Below are 18,033 nucleotides of genomic sequence, written 5' to 3'. Positions count from 1 at the left end.
AATCAAAAGCCAAGACCTCAGAAAAATAATTGTAGACCTCCACAAGTCTGGTTCATCCTTGGGAGCAATTTCCTGAAGGTCTGAAGGTACCACGTTCATCTGTACAAACAATAGTACACAAGTTTAAACACCATGGGACCATGCAGCCATCATACCGCTCAGGAAGGAGACGCGTTCTGTCGCCTAGAGATGAACGTGCTTTGGTGCGAAAAGTGCAAATCAATCCCAGAACAACAGCAAAGGATCTTGTGAAGATGCTGGAGGAAACAGGTACAAAAGTATCTATATCCACAGTAAAACGAGTCCTATATCGACATTACCTGAAAGGCCGCTCAGCAAGGAAGAAGCCACTGCTCCAAAACCACCATAAAAAAAGCCAGACTACGGTTTGAAACTGCACATGGGAACAAAGATCGTACTGTTTGGAGAAATGTCCTCTGGTCTGAGAAAACAAAAATAGAACTGTTTGGCCATAATGACCATCGTTATGTTTGGAGGAGAAAGGGGGAGGCTTGCAAGCTGAAGAACACAATCCCAACCGTGAAGCACAAGGGTGTGGCAGCATCATGTTGTGGGGGTGCTTTGCTGCAGGAGGGACTGGTGCACTTCACAAAATAGATGGCATCATGAGTTAGGAAAATTATGTGGATATATTGAAGCAACATCTTAAGACATCAGTCAGGAAGTTAAAGCTTGGTCGCAAATGGGTCTTCCAAATGGACAATGACCTCAAGCATACTTCCAAAGCTGTGGCAAAATGGCTTAAGGACAACAAAGTCAAGGTATTGGAGTGGCCATTACAAAGCCCTGACCTTAATCCTATAGAAAATATGTGGACAGAACTGAAAAAGCGTGTGCGAGCAAGGAGGCCTACAAACCTGACTCAGTTACACCAGCTCTGTCAGGAGAAATGGCCCAAAATTCACCCAACATATTGTGAGAAACTTGTAGAAGGCTACCCGAAACGTTTGACTCAAGTTAAACAATTTAAAGGCAATGCTACCAAATACTAATTGAGTGTATGTAAACTTCCCACTGGGAATGTGATGAAAGAAAGAAAAGCTGAAATAAATCACTCTACTATTATTCTGACATTTCACATTCTTAAAATAAAGTGGTGAGCCTAACTGACCTAAAACAAGGAATTTTTACTTGGATTAAATGTCAGGAATTGTGAAAAACTGAGTTTAAATGTATTTGGCTAAGGTGTATGTAACCTTCCGACTTCAACTGTATTTCCGCATTGGAACATTTTCTTGCTGCGCTTGCTTTGCCTTCCTTATTGTTTTCCTTGCAAATAATAACTTTGGACATGTGTGCGTTCCTATCAAAGTAAATTCCTTATTTTCTGTATATTTTGTTGTCGTTTCTAATGTAGGTACATACAGTATGTAAGTATATATGTATGTACGTATGGAGCATAATGTATTTACAGTTTAATTCACATGTTTTCAACTACTGGTGACAAATAATGCATTCCGATTATTGCATATATTGTAATGGACACCTATGATGTGTGTAAAATACTTTTTTGAAGGTTGTACTGATTATAATGAGCTAAGCTATTTGCCAGCTATGTGTGGCGCCATGTTTGTTGACATTATACAATGTATTCTGAGTGTCACGTAATCTGTCTGACCAAAGATTATAATGAGGTGAAGGAATGGTTCACTCATCTATCGGGTAAACTTCCGGAAATGAATGAAGGGAAGTGGATGATCGTAGACGACACACCCCCTTCAACATGCATACTATAAACAGACCAAACTCATCTTGTCTCCTCTTATTATCTTTTTCTAGAAAGTGTTTTACTCAGTTATTTCGATCAATGGTGAGCTCACCTGTGATGTGAGTAATTATAAATAGTAATTGCTATTAGCTAATTCATATTGTAGTTTCTGTCAGCTTGTGTTATGTCAATCTTTCCTCAGTTAGCTGTAGGACAAATGTAGCCTACATTTTTCCGGTTTGGATGATCGTGTTATGCCGGCTACTTCTGTGAATGTCTGAACATTGCATCCAAAAATAAACTGCTCACATTCTGGACATAACTTTGTAAGCACTGTGTTTGTGCAAAAAGTTTCTGAAAAAACAGTGTGGCCAGCTCAAATGCTGACTGTTGCGTGATACCGAAACTGGACGTTCTAAATAAGCATTCTAATCACACCGGTTTGATCGTACGATACAGGGACCACTGTAGAATGATCACACCCGTGTGTTGGTACATGTGAAAAGGGTAAGTCATACCACAGATTCTCAATAGATTGAGGTCTGGGCTTTGACTAGGCCATTCCAAGACATTTAAATGTTTCCCCTTAAACCACTTGAGTGTTGCTTTAGCAGTATGCTTAGGGTCATTGTCCTGCTGGAAGGTGAACTTCCGTCCCAGTCTCAAATCTCTGGAAGACTGAAACAGGTTTCCCTCAAGAATGTCCCTATATTTAGTGCCATCCATCATTCCTTCAATTCTGACCAGCTTCCCAGTCCCTGCTGATGAAAAACTTCCCCACAGCATGATGCTGCCACCACCATGCTTCACTGTGGGGATGGTGTTCTCGGGGTGATGAGAGGTGTTGGGTTTGCGCCAGACATAGCTTTTTCCTTGATGGCCAAAAAGCTCAATTTTAGTCTCATCTGACCAGAGTACCTTCACATGCCTTTTGGCGAACACAAAATGTGTTTGCTTATTTTTTTCTTTAAGCAATGGATTTGTTTCTGGACACTCTTCCATAAAGCCCAGCTCTGTGGAGTGTACGGCTTAAAGTGGTCCTATGGACAGATACTCCAATCTCCGCTGTGGAGCTTTGCAGCTCCTTCAGGGTTATCTTTGGTCTCTTTGTTGCCTCTCTGATTAATGCCCTCCTTGCCTGGTCTGTGAGTTTTGGTGGGTGGCCCTCTCTTGGCAGGTTTGTTGTGGTGCCATATTCTTTCAATTTTTTAATAATGGATTTAATGGATGTTCAAAGTTTCGGATATTTTTTTATAACCCAACCCTGATCTGTATTCTCCACAACTTTGTCCCTGGCCTGTTTAGAGAGCTCCTTGGTCTTCATGGTGCCACTTACTTGGTGCTGCCCCTTGCTTAGTGGTGTTGCAGTCTCTGGGGCCTTTCAGAACAGGTGTATATATACTGAGATCATGTGCCACTTAGATTGCACACAGGTGGACTTTATTTAACTAATTATGTGACTTCTGAAGGTAATTGGTAGCACCAGATCTTTTTTAGAGGCTTCATAGCAAAGTGAGTGAATACATATGCACAAAACACTTTTCAGTTTTTCATTTTTTAGAATTTTTTGAAACAAGAATGTTTTTTTATTTCACTTCACCAATTTGGACTATTTTGTCCATTACATGAAATCCAAATAAAAATCCATTTAAATTACAGGTGGTAATGCAACAAAATAGGAAACACGCCAAGGGGGATGAATACTTTTGCAAGGCACTGTAACTCCCACTTGTGATAGTGTGGTGCAATGACAGAACGCCACCATCTACCACTAACGGTTGTGGCATAAGCTCGTAACCTTAAAAGGAAGAACCGCTGTATGTGTATTAAAGTAGTCAAAAGTTTAGCATTCCTAGTGTGCAATGACTAGGTCAAGCATGTAACTCTACACACTTTTTGGATGAATTTGCTGTTTGTTTTAGTTGTGTTTCAGATCATTTTGTGCCCAATAGAATTGGTAGATAACATATTCTGTCATTTTGGAGTGACTTTTATTGTAAATAAGAATACCATATTTTTCTAAACACTTCTACATTAATGTGGATGCTACCATGATTATGAATAGTGCTGAATTAATAGTGAATTATGATGAGTGAGAAAGTTACAGATGCACAAATATCATACCCCCAAGACATGCTAACCTCTCACCATTACAATAACAGGGGAGGTTAGCATATTGTTGGGGTATGATATTTGTGCATCTGTAACTTTCTCACATGCTTCACTGTGCCAATAATTACAAAGGGCACTGTATATGCTGCTTAGGAGTAACTATAGTGTAGCTTATCTTCTTCCAGTGCGAAGTAATTGGTAGCTTAGTAAACTATGTTTTCAGAGTAGCTTCCCCAACACTGGGAGTCCAAGTGACATTAAATGAAGATACTGAAAACAATGATCATTGTGGAGGTTTATCAATACTCAGTCACTGTCTGGGTAATTCTGACTCTAACATTGTTGGAAAGTTTGAAAGTGAGGGCCCAAAACCAGCTACATTAAAGCTTGCAAACTTGTGTCTTACATTAGCTGAAGTATTTTCCCTTGGTAATCAATTATACACAACTTTCGGGCTATTGAACGCACCGGGCTGGAGTGGTTTGTATTGCTTGCTATCAAGACACATGGTCCTGATTAAATTATTGTGCCAAACCCTGTAACTAAACTGCTTATTCATTTATCCTCAATGTTTGGTCTGGCGCAATAACAGTATAATCGTGTAACAGACAATTATGGACAGTCATAATTGTCTTTAATGCATAATTGTCTCAACGTTATTTTCAAGTAGATACAGTTTACTCAAGCAGTTTAACATTTTTACATTGAGTAGTTAAAGTTGGTAATCATTTTATGAGCAGAACGACACTTCGGGAGGTGAAGCTTAATTTATAAAAGGTCCAAAGCGGTCAAAACCATTTGTTTTTGAGACTGTGATGTCACCAAACTGTGTTATATTCAGTAGGTATGTCGAAGCTAATTTTAAAAGATGCATTATGATACATTACAAGCTTAAAACATTTTTCAACAAAAATGACAATTATGACAATAACCTTGCTATTTGCATGACAATTAACCGGTACCCAAAATTCTATAATCACCACTCAATGTGTTAGCATTGCATCAACAGAACTGGATCTTTTGGTCTATATAGCAGTTACAAACAGTCATAAAAGAAATATCAAATTTCTTGGTTAAGTCTTAGGCAAATGTCCTTCACTTATCTTGTAGTGATACTAAGTCATTTGAAACAAATTTGAAAAAGATAAAGAACCACTTATAATAACCCCTACAACAAAATGACTTGCGGAGGTCCTTGTCCTATCTTTCTGTGGTATAATTGCTAGTTCAAATATTGGAGCAAATAAAAGGGCTGGAGATATCATTGTCTTGTCTTTTTCCTCTATTGCCAAATTAGACAGACCAGAGATCTGCCCATTCATTTCCATTAGTGCCACAGAGAATAGTCTGATACTCAAATCCAAGAACCAATTAGTAGCCTTACAACTGACCTTAATTCGGATGGATAATAGATTAAAATACACAAATGAATGAATTTGTCTGCGTCGGGAGTTTGAGACATTTGAGGGATGTTAATATCTCAATCTAGCTGCAAACACCAAAGAAGGACAAAAGATGAGGTAAGAAGATGGGTTATGACTGCAGTTAGAAGGAGATGGACAAAAGCTGGCTGGCATGTTTTGAATTACAATTTGAAGGTGGCTGCAACAGAAAACCATTTGTGAATTAAGTGAGCTTCTTAAGTAATACCCCCACCCCATGAGCTCAGTCCTTCGTTTCTCACTTTACTCTGCAGCGTGGCGGTAAAGAGAGAGAATTGGCAGTATCTGCCCGCCACTATCAAACCACCCACCTGCTTTGACCTTTTCATTAATAACAGGCTTTCAGCGCAGGCTCAGAATGTGCAATGTGGAAAGCTCTCCGATTCAGTGTACAGCAGCTTGAGCCGTTTATCTAGTGAGAGGTTTGAGTCAGAAAATTAGCCATTCCCCAAAGATCTCCCGCAAGCCCAGTAATCCTTGCCAGACACATGAAGGATATGACCAAAGAGTGCTACTAAAGAGAGAAAGACAGCGGGATGAAGAATAGGTGGAGGTGGTGAGGATAGGGGTTTTACTGTTGGCATGTTCACTGATGGATGATATTCTGAGACAAATGTATCAGATGTCTCATCTAATTCAGCAAAGTAAGCATTGATGAATTGTGTGAGTAGTTGGGTAACCTGCAGGCAGCATCTTGTAGTAGTAGAAAAAACACTTTTTTAGTTTTCATAGGCCACTTAAAGGGCCAATCTGCAATTCAAACAAAATATCTACCCCACCACTGTTTTGGTAAACAGCTGAGGTTTGGGGAAGGAGAAATGTAACCACTCTGAAGTTCATAGACAGTGAGGGACAGTGAGGGTTTTGACCATGTTTTGAGGGTATACAGTGTTTGTATTCAATTCCATTACAAACAATGGATTAAAACAAGCTTATTTTTGGGGTTATGATGGGGTATGACAGTAGAACTAAACTTATGAGGCATTTATAAGTTATATTCTTACAGCATCAATATCATTAATCTAAAAGTCCATAAATGTATGTTCTAAAGGCAGATTGGCCATTAAAGGAAAATATAACAAGTTACTTGCACCATTTTAAAACCAGTTAATGTATTATTGTAGACTGTTTTTCACTGTACAATAGCCTGAATACATTAACTGCATGCACTGAACATCAAATCAAATCAAATGTATTTATATAGCCCTTCTTACATCAGCTGATATCTCAAAGTGCTGTACAGAAACCCAGCCTAAAACCCCAAAAAGCAACATGAAGGTCATGATGCAAAACACCAGTTGAACTATGCTATGCACCAAGGCAGCAAAATACAAATAATAGTGTTTGTTGATCTTTTGGGGACTATGCTTGGGCAGCTGCATTCCAATATCTAACCTACTTCTGTTGACCAAATATAATCCACTTTTCTCGCTGACATGACATTCAACACCTGCCACGTCACCAATATCCTGACAGAACTGACAATGAGCAGCCAGTCCCGCAAAGAAATTATCAGAATAGACAGCACAAATGTCACAGCATGTAAAAACACTGTTCCTGCCGGGAGTCTTTCAAAGGGTGTCCATTTGTGGATGAAATTTTGATTTCCTCTCCACTTTCCTCGCATGAAATTAACCTCCACATATTACCAACCCTTGTACTTGCTGACGAGGCGTGTCGCTTTTGTTCTGAACACTGCTGTATGAAAGTCATTCCATACAAGCCTATATCTCTTCATTACATTAGGCTCTGGCTTCTGCTTTTTACAGTCTAACTGACCGCAAGGTGTTCCCCTGGTGTTCCATTTACATAATACAAGAGATTATTCATACACCTTTTCAATTATACAAGCCACTGCGATCTGTAGAATTGTGTAGGTAATTATGCAGGTGGTATGGTATAGGTTTAAAAATAATACATGATTTTTTATCATGATATTCACACTTGTTATGAACTGTTATCTTTCATTATTGTTATTCCATTTCGCATCAGCATCTGGATATTTTAGTTTAGCTACACGGTTGATAGAATCGATTCACTTTATAGCAGCCCATCTTTAACGTTTGAAAAAAAGTAGCCTACTTTTCTTCAAACCTTGATTAATATTGGATGTGAACAAACACCTACAACTGAATGTCAAATTCATCTCCTGAGAATCCAATAGAGCAGGTGTAGGTTTAAGAGGAAAGCCAAATCAGCTAGTACATGACGGCGAGAAACCATCAGCGTAATTAAACACCAGTACTTACATAATATTGCATATACAGAACTCGTCAGTATCCAAACTGTAGTTCAGGCAGCCATTTATTGCTCTCATTGGCGATGACAGGGGCTTGTTAATGCTGTATCGTACGTTACATGGGGGTGAACAGCAAACCCACTGGTCACCGACGTCAATTCAATATCTATTCCACATTGGTTCAATGTAATTTCAATGAAATGTGGAAACAACATTGATTCTACCAGTGTGCCCAGAGGGAATGGCCTGGGCATTAATCACTAGTGTCTGAGAGTGGGTCAGGGGGTGAAGTAATAGCTTCAAAACACAGAGTGCCCTCCCAGAGCTGGCATTTATCACACAGCACAAGCCGATGGCTGATGGCTATGAAATGGACTTCAAGTGGGGACAGTGAGCCTCTTGCCTTTATGACTGTGGAGTGATCATTGAGCAATACATTAAATTAGGGAACGAGGTGCCGGGAGTGACAGGAGGTAATCATGTTGACTGGAGGATTTATAATTGTGTTCTCCATTCTAATTATATGGAGAGAAAACATTGGCCTATGATGATTAGCCAGCAGAGAACAAAGTTTTTAGGCAGAAAATGGGAATCCTCTGAAAAGATGCAGCCTAATCTTCATAGGCGTGTGTTACAGTGTGAATGTGAACTGTTGGCGTGATATACAAAACATTAAGAAAACCTGCTCTTTCCATGACATAGACTGACCAGGTAAATCTAGGTAAAAGCTGTGATCCCTTATTGATGTCACTTGCTAAATCCACTTCAATCAGTTTAGATGAAGGGGAGGAAACAGCTAAAAGAAAGATTTTTAAGCCTTGAGACAATTGAGACATAGTACTGTAGGTGCCAGGTGCACTGGTTTGTGTCAAGAACTGCAACGCTGCTGGGGTTTTCACGCTCAACAGTTTCCTGTGTGTACCAAGAATGGTCCACCACCCAAAGGAAATCCAGCCAACTTGACACAACTGTGGGAAGCAATGGAGTCAACATGGGCCAGCATCCATGTGAAATGCTTTTTACACCTTGTAGAGTCCATACCACGACGAATTGAGGCTGTTCTGAGGGCAAAACGGCGGGAAGGTGTTCATAATGTTTAGTATACTCAGTGTATACTGTCAGGTCCATAATTATTGGCACCCTTGATAAAGATGAGCAAAAACGACTGTATAAAATAAATAATACAAATACTGACCTATATTGCAAGCTCAGATTTTTTTTTAAAGGCAGTAAAAATGCGATTTTTTTTTCTAGGTTTTATATATATATTTCCCAGTATGAGGTTGTAATAATAAGTACTGTGAAATTTGGAAAATTATGATAAGGCCCTTTTAGTGTAAGAGCAGTTTGAAATTTCTGCCTGTTTTGATGCGATGGCGTTTTGGCTTTCCATGGTTACATCACCATGCGGTAAAGTTAATAAACCAATAAGAAAGAGTTCAAAACCTCTCTGTCAATAACAGCTAATTTTCAGTCCCCCCCCCCACTCAGATCAATTGCCCTTTGCTAAAAAGCTATTTTTGTTTCTTTTTGACCATTTTAATTTAAAACAATCACAGTAAGGTACTTAATTGTTACCCAGAAATGATTTGACGTTTAGATAAAAAAAAAGGGCTGCATTGGACCTTTAACAAGTAATACATTTAAAAATATATTGGAAACCCTGTTTTCAGTGCTCTACCATTGTGAGGATAATGACACTGAGCCTTTTTCCAAAATATTTTATATCAAATATACACCACCATATTTTAGATGCTTCCGTTTTTCAACGCTAACCCCACCACTAGTGTGTGGGGCCAAAGAGCTCTATCTGACCATAGCACCATCTGTAGTTTGATAGTTATGCATCTATTTTTCTTCCACTGGTCCTGGTCCTGGGGCCCTTGTTTTACCCCCAAGCCATAACACTCCGGAAAAGCTAACCAAATGGCTACCCAGACAATTTGCATTGAACCCCCCCCCCCCCCCCCCCCCATTTATTTTTAAACTGCTGCTACTCTCTGTTTATAGTCACTTTACCTACATGTGCATATTTGCCTCAATTATCTTGACTAACCTGTGCCCCCTATATATAGCCTTGTTACTGTTATTTTGTTGTTGCTCTGTAATTATTTGTTATTTTTCTATTTTCTTATTTTTTCATTTTTATTTCTTTATTGTTTACTTCAGTTTATATAGTTTATAGTAAATACTTTCTTGTCACTTATTTTTTCTTAAAACTGCATTGTTGGTTAAGGCCTTGTAAGTAAGCATTTCACTGTTGTATTCGGCGCATGTGACAAATAAATTTGATTTGATTTTTGATATTATTTGTTAAGGTCAACGGAATCATGAACTTTACCAAGTACCAGGACATTTTATCCACAAACCTGGTTGCCTCTGCAAGGAGGCTGACACTTGGCCACAAGTGGATCTTCCATCAAGATAATAACCCCAAGCACTAATCAAAATCAACAAAGACATTTTGCAATGGTCAGTGGTCAGTCTCTGGACTTGGACCCCATTGAAAACCTGTGGTTTGACTTGAAGAGGGCAGTCGATAAGAGCAGACAAAGGATATCAAGGATCTGGACAGATTATGTATGGTAAAATGGTCTAAGATCCCTCCCAATGTGTTCTCCAATCTCATAAAACATTTTAGAAAAAAGCTGTGTCATTATCCTCGTAAGGGGAGGGTGCTAGAGTATTAAAAACATGGTTGCCTATCATTTTACATTTTATTCATTTAGCAGACACTCTTATCCAGAGCGACTTACAGTAGTGAATGCATACATTTCATCCATTACATTTCATTTCATACATTTTTTTCCTCCGTACTGGCCCCCCGTGGGAATCGAACCCACAACCCTGGCGTTGCAAACACCATGCTCTACCAACTGAACTGAACTATTTCTCTTTAGCAATTATATTAGTATATCATAAAATAATTTCCCCCTTTTCTTTGCATACAATATAGCTCAGTATTTGTTGTATTTATTTTATACAGTATTGTTTGCTCATCTTTATCAAGGGTGCCAATCATTTTGGACCTGACTGTATGTGCCTTGACTGGGCTATACAACAGAGATTTTAATATCACAGGTGTTTATGTAACCTGTACAGAGAATGATGAATATGGGCTAGAACTTATACCTGAGGTATCAGGAGGCCTGTGAAGTTTATTAGGCCTGGAAATGTTGACCTGTATATATTTTGTCTTTGTGCTAACAACTATTACAATTATCAACCTGATACTGGTTATTTTAGGACTGTTTTATGCTGTTTTCAGCCATCCTACCCTCCTCCATGCTGTTGAATGCTATTCGGGGGAGCCTCATGCATAATTGTGAATTGTGAGTTCAAGCCTCCCAACAATGGAACCTTCCCCTATACAAAATGTATGTTTCCTGAGAATATGCAGTAGAGTAATTAGTGGCTGTGCTTTGGGCATCTGCATGGGTCTGGTCAAGCTTGCTGCCCATATTATCTCGCTATCAGCAGCTAGGCTCAAGTGCGACCAAAACAGTTCACTATAACACCATATTTTCTTTAGCTCCCATTTCACCTGCATCCCCTTTTTGACAGGGGTTGCTATGGTAACTATAAACTTGCAACACTGATACTATAGGATAATGAATATGTATTTGGATTCAATTGGTTTGAGCATTGGATAGAGCATCATCTTACTCCTATACTTGAAGAAAAATAATTCACATAACCAAATAAGTTTCCTGTGTGGACGACATCACAGTTGGAGGGGAAGAAAGGCGGGAAAGCCTCAGAGGAATACTGATTTCCACCTTTGGTTGGTTGGCAGCCCGAGTCGAAGCAGGCCGCTCCGGGCTATTGGGAAGAGGAGCCATGCGCAACAGCATGGAGCACAATAATCAGAACACTCTCTTCCCCCCAAGACCAGCCATGTATATGCCTCTCTCTCCTTCTCTCCCCTCACTTTCAAGTCAAAAACAGTGAAATAAAAAGAGGCTTTATTATCTTTATGTATATAGAGGTTTGTTTCCTGCGTATGAGATGCCGCACGTCAGATACGGAGGGACCAAATTTAATGTGAAGAAATATTACAGGAAGGATTTTGACGGGGGAAATTATTTTATTTTCCAAACCTCTATATTATAAATTGCAAATATAAATTGGACATTACTTAATCTCTTAACTTAATCTCTCTTGCAAAAAAAAATAATAACATGCTGTATGGAATACAATATGTATTTCTTTGGGGAGAAGGTTATATTGTAGTAATAAAGGTATCCTTTGAAGAACAAAATCCCATCATATAACCTAGTAATTACTTTGCAAAGTCATGCAGCACAAGAGATCAATAATGTTCAGAGTTTCAGAGGTATTAAGAAACAAATGGCAGCTCTGAAAGGATATTGCTTTTAACCTTTTAGTCATTACTCTTTATTTCATGGGGTCATATCTCTATCAAAGCAGAGAGATTACTTTAGTTTGGGGCTTATATAGCAAAGCATTAGGCTTCAGTAGAAGAGGCAACCAGAGACTACCACTTTCTGACCACGGCAGAGCTCTTGCAGCCATGATAGTGTGCCAAGAGCACTGCGAATGCTATTTATCAGTCTATTGAGGATTTAGCGGGTGCTCCGATCCATCTGCACACTCAAAGTGAATTAGCTTGGTGCGTGCAGGTCTCCGCAGATGGAAAACTGTCTACAGGAAGCCATTTTCCCCCACACATATGCACTGTGCGCACACACACACAGACAGACACACACACACACACCACTTTATTTGCACCCCTTATTCGAGACTTTGGCACTAAAGATTTGATAAATCTTTATGTTAACTGGATTGACTGGTCTAGTATGAGAACAAAAATCCTCCTTCTGATTCTTCAGTGTTGTATTTTTGGAAATATGATTTATAAGCACAATACAATAAAGTGTATTTATTTTATTTTAGACTTGCATAAAGGCTCATGAGCCCACATTCAATTACCCTGAAATCATAGAAACTATCATTCAATAGGGCTCTCATCAAATGTATAGCATTGTGTTATTGTTGTTTATTCATCATAGAAAAGAAGGTCCAATTCCAGCGAGGACATCTCCTTTTGTTATATATTCACAGTTATAAAAAAATACAACCAGGTGCTTTCTGAGTATACACTTGAATCATGATATGACTCATTTAGCATGAGTTGTGGTTCTTATTAAGGCTAATCCATTCCGTTTTAATTTGGTCTTGTTTTCAGAGTGCAGGCAAAATAGTCCAAAGAAGTGAGAATATGCTTCTGAGAATTAAGAGAATCAGATAGGTCGGGTGAATTAGAATCAGATGAAAGACCAAGTTAATTCAAATGAATGTAGCCAAGGTCACATGGACTGCCCCCGGAGGGCAAATACAGTTGACAAAATTTTACGAACAAACTATAATGCCACTGAACTTGGCAGGAAATGTGGTTTACTTGTCCAGATAAGAGAACCGTGTCTGTTCTAGGTTGTCCGCTTCCATCTTGAGCGTTCTGTAAGGTTGAGCACAGCTACTGAATATGCCGGCGAAATCCCGTCCCTTCACTTATCATTCCACAGAGAGTGCTCCATGGTCATGTTTTCCAGGCCTCTCCAGGAGAACGCAGGTCCCAGAAAATGTCATAAGCACTGAGCTCTGCCACCCTTCACGGGCCACACAATTCAGCTTCCACTTGCCTAAAACCCAACTTAATCACAATGTACCATTGCCCCTCTCACCCACCTCCCCCCTGCACTCCCTCTAAATGTGTCTTGAATGTGTCATTGCTGAGAGAGAGAGAGAGAGAGAGAGGGAGGGAGAAAGAGAGAGAGAGAAAGAGAAAGAGAAAGAGAGGGGAGAATCTCCCCACCCCCAGAAGCAATCCTAAAATATCGTTAACGTTGGGAGGTGGGGAAATCTGCCTCACCCATCAGCCCGGCGTCACGTTATCGCCGTAATGCAGTCATCACGGCTCCGAAGTGTCCCCGGAAAGGTTTTAATTTTCCATTGGCTGACAGGCACTCAGAGCACGTTTTCCTGTAACTGTGACTTCCGGTGGATTTAGGAGGGGTGGGAGGTGGTTGGATGGTTTAAGAACAGGTTGATAAACCCTGCATAGCGATGCAAGGCTGCGAAAGTGTTTGCCCTTTTGGCAGGAATCTGTTGTCTCAGACTAACACCGGTGACACATTATCTTCAAATCAGAGGGAAAGAGAAAGAGGAGAGAGATGGCATGTTCTATTCATTAGGATTCTATGCTCTCTAAAACGTACTGACGTCAACATCCAAAAGGTCAAACGTGACCATTTGATGAGTAACGTTTTCTGTACTCCCTTTTCTCTCCCCTTCTCTTGCAGGTAGGAGACAGCAAACTTCCCCTCTACATTTGTACAACTAATCCGCCGTAATTATGCTTTTGTCCGATTGGTGAGCCGACAGTCAGAGTGCAGACATGTCATTTATTAAGATATTTTTCCAGATAATGACAAGAGATCCACATTTGGATAAAAGGGGATTTCAGGTGCTATGTTTGACGTCTGTACTGATTTCTTTTCAGGAAAGATTTATTGTTACATAGACATTGACTATTACAGAAAGATACACAGTGATGACTGATGCAGGCATACATTTTCAACACTTAACTGTGCAAATCCAAGTCGAAGAAGGATTGCAATAGCATAAAAAAATACGCAGCACACAAATCACGTCGCCAGACCTGGGGCACTGGTAGTCCTTGGCGCAACTAGCTCTCACATAAGAATTAGACGTTCATCCATGTTTCTCAAACGTGACATTTAGAAGTTGTTGCAAACATCAAATTTCGAAGTGTTGAAGGTTAAATTCAGGGATAAACTCCAAAATCTTAAGATTAGGCATTCACCCCGAATGGTTAAGGTAAGGGTTAATGTTTAGGATAGGCTTAAGACATATTTCTCAAAAACACATGTCTATAGCTGGATTCGAAGTTGCAACCTTTGGAATCAGACACAAACGCATCCGCCATCCCCGTGCACAACTCCCTAGCAAAACCGAAACCTACTTGAAGCTAACAGAGCTCACTGTTGCCCCTAGTCACCGGTTTCCGTGTCATCTCCTGACGTCATCAGACATGGATGGACGTCGAATACTGACTTGCATCATGGGTGACCTGGCTGCCTTGAGCTCCCAATATTGCCAAAGCAATGTGCAAGCCGCAGGCATAGGTCACCACTTTATACCATGTTTTATTTTAAAGCTAATTTGTGACCGACCACCTCGATTCAGTAGCAACATTTGAAATTGTGTTTTTTTTTTACATAGGATAAAGTAAAGACTCAAAGCTAGAAAATGGTATATCAAACACTGCAGTTGAAGAACAATGGGAAAGTTGATAATCTTGTGACCTCACTTTTGAGAAAATGTCCCTTAAATATTTTGGTACATCTACTGGAGCACTCCTCTTTGTCTACACACTCTTTGTTCACACCCTCTTAAGCCTTAGCCCCACCCATCTCTTTAAGAATTCACGTGAGGCAATTTGCTAAACAAAGTGATTAGTTTAGTAAACAACCAAAGATTTCAAGACTGAAAGTGGTGAAAGTGATAGCCTACAATAATGAAAAACTCCAGGTAGAAGTTCACTTTATCTAGTCATTGCCCTATATCCTAATCTGACTTTGGTGCAGGTCATGTTGTTCTTGACATTACTGTCTCTGGTAAACACACACTATATCAAATAAACTAAAAAGTTAATTTGTCACATGCACAGGATACAGAAAGTGTAAACAGTACAGTAAAATGGTTACTTGCATGGTAGCAATATCAAAAACAGAAAGTGTATTAGATGACGCTTACCTGACACAATTGTCTAAATTAATGGGTCATGTGAAGGAAATGCTATAACCAACCCCCAGACACATCTAGCTAAGTGGATGGGTCACAATTGTTTAGACATGTACACATGTTCAGTAAATACAATAGATGGCCGTAATCACCCCCAGACATACCTGGCTAACTTGATGAGTCATGTAATCATCTGGCAAAGTGTTTTGTTTAGACATATAGACTTTTGGCATTTGTTTAGACATGTAGCTAGCTAGCTAACTAAACAATGAACCGGCATAATCCCAACTCATACTACTAGCAACCAGTAGAAACATTGTCATAGCTGTAGTATGAATCTGCAGGTAGCTAAAGCTAACCAACAAGGTTCAATGTTAGCTAGCTAACATTAGGCTATAACTAAGAATGCAAAATGGCTTTCTGATTAGAATAATATTACTACACAGATCTTACATGTAATGTTAGCTAGCGAGCCAGCAAGCTAATGTTTACTAGCTAGCTAACAGTTATACTTTAACTTGCAATGAAAATGACTTTCTGATAAAATTAGAAATGTATAATATCTGAAAATGTAGCTAGACTCTTACCAGTATACTTGGATGAACGCTTCACAGCTGACTGGACCATTTACAGTAAGTCTGTTTTGTTTGTAGCTACATCTTGTTTTGCCAGCGTTGTGTCAAGTCACTCCGGATCACACTCCGGATCACACTCCGGATCACACTCCGGATCACACTCCGGATCACACTCCGGATCACACTCCGGATCACCGTGGCGTGTGCAGAAAATAGCAAATCACTTTTTCCAACTGATCTGTCGATATCAACTGCTAAATACAAGGCATCAATGTTGTTGAGAAAAGTTCAAAACTTTTGTAGTTCTTGATGGCTAACGTTACATATTTCAAAAACGGCGTGGTAGAAAGCAGTATCAACACATACTGATCAGCTCACGTTATAAACAGAATCATGCTATATGGCAGATCAATCTAAACTCATCTCCAGGCATGTCCAGCCCATTCATTATCTCAACCAATCATGGCTAGCAGGAAGGTTCCTAACTTTTTCCATGGCTAAACCAACTAGGTTTCATAATTTAACAATTTTATTTGTATTTACGGATGGAATACAAGTTTGTTATTAAGGCACATGAAAGTTCACATTTTTCATAAAGCATTTCTGCCCAAAAATGCATTTTGATTAAAAAAAATTATGTTTACGTTCAAATACCTCTCCTGTGAAGTGCGACATATGCCTAGTTTGCCTAGTTTCCTGAAACGAGTCAAATATGTGTGTGTAATCCATTTGACATCCTCCGTGTCCAGTGGGACTATGCATCAGGCTTCAGGTATCTCACCCTAGTCTAATCAGTCTCTCCTACTGAAGGAAATAATTCAGGGGGCTATCTGATAGTCAAAGTGCTGTTGACAGAGTTTATACAGCAGACAAAGCTTTTCAGGGAGGGCCTCTGGCCCTGCTTTTGGCATGGCGGGTCTCTTAAAAAAACCACCAGCACACAGGAAAAACAGCAGAGTAAAAAAATGATTGAACTCATTTGTATGATCTTTCTCTACGAAGGAGAGAAAGAAAATGCAGTCGACAAGCACCTAAACTCTCCTTTGAGCTAAAGTTTGCTCAGGGAAAAAAGTGCTTACGCTGGGAGCTGGGCCAGATTGGAATTGTGCAGGCAGAAGTCTGCTCATCTATGCGTCCTGTAATAGGATTAGGCTGCTACCTCCCGCCACGGACAGACGCTCTAGTGGTATGCAAAGCTAATTTCAATGCTAACACAAGGGAATGGAGAGGGAATGGGTATTTGTTTTTGCACTGTTTTCAGAACGGGGGAAGAGGGAGGCGTTTCAACAGTTTTTCCAATGTGTCGGCGGTGAGGGATGTGTCCCAACGAAGTCAGGCTGTTTCTTTGCTGTCTGCGTGTGTGTTGGCTCGACATGTCCATTGCGGGGACTGAGCATTAAATAAATCATTGCTTCCAGCCTCTGCTATGGTTCTACCGGTCACAAGTTGATGGGGCATAGCTAAACTCTCATGTATCTTTAATGGGCAGTAAACCACCGTGTTGCATAATACATCCAAAACCTGATCACCTTCACATAAGCTGTCTAGTTTGAGTGCACCAGACAAAGCATCAACATGCACAAGTTAATACTGACAGATGCTCTTCTAAGATGTATGTTCACTTTGAAGTATGTGTTTATGTTTATGAATCAGTGTCACGCAAATCCAATAGGAGATATTAAAAATCAAGTGTTTGTTTGGGTGGCTAGAAAAAAATATGCTTTGTGGGTAGCCTATATATGGCAACCGCAATCTCATTTGCCAACCTTCATGACACACAGAGGGAGTGACTTAACCATGTATTACATGCTCTTAAGCTGTCGTCTGACCTCAAGGAAAGGGCGGTGGGTGTGTGTGTGTGGGGGGAGGGGGCAAAGTTAACACTCAGCGTTTTAAAGGTGCCCCAAACACACTACAGTGGCCACTCCAGCTCTTCAAAGAAACAAAAGGGAGGGCAATGCCTGCTGCTGCTCTATATGCATGCTACGGAGGACATAGAGAAATGAATCTGATCGCTCTCTTCCATCAAAGGGCATGGTGTGGATGTTGATATGTAGACTCAGCGAGAGGACATTGCAACAAGCAGCAACGCAGATATTGAGATGAGCGGGATGCAAGTCTTCGCTCTCACACAGTCTCACAGAGTAT

General features: G+C 40.0%; 1 protein-coding gene across 1 annotated transcript in view; it reads right to left on the bottom strand.

Moving 5' to 3' along the window:
• LOC115148673 (opioid-binding protein/cell adhesion molecule) overlaps positions 1-18,033 on the bottom strand; it is a 565,009-nt gene that overhangs the window by 500,491 nt on the left and 46,485 nt on the right. The gene's annotated exons all lie outside the window — the stretch shown is intronic.

The sequence above is a fragment of the Salmo trutta genome, chromosome 15 (assembly GCF_901001165.1).
Source record: "Salmo trutta chromosome 15, fSalTru1.1, whole genome shotgun sequence".
Taxonomy (NCBI): Eukaryota; Metazoa; Chordata; class Actinopteri; order Salmoniformes; family Salmonidae; genus Salmo; species Salmo trutta.
Note: the sequence above shows the minus strand (reverse complement) of the source record. Positions and strands in the feature narration are given on the sequence as shown.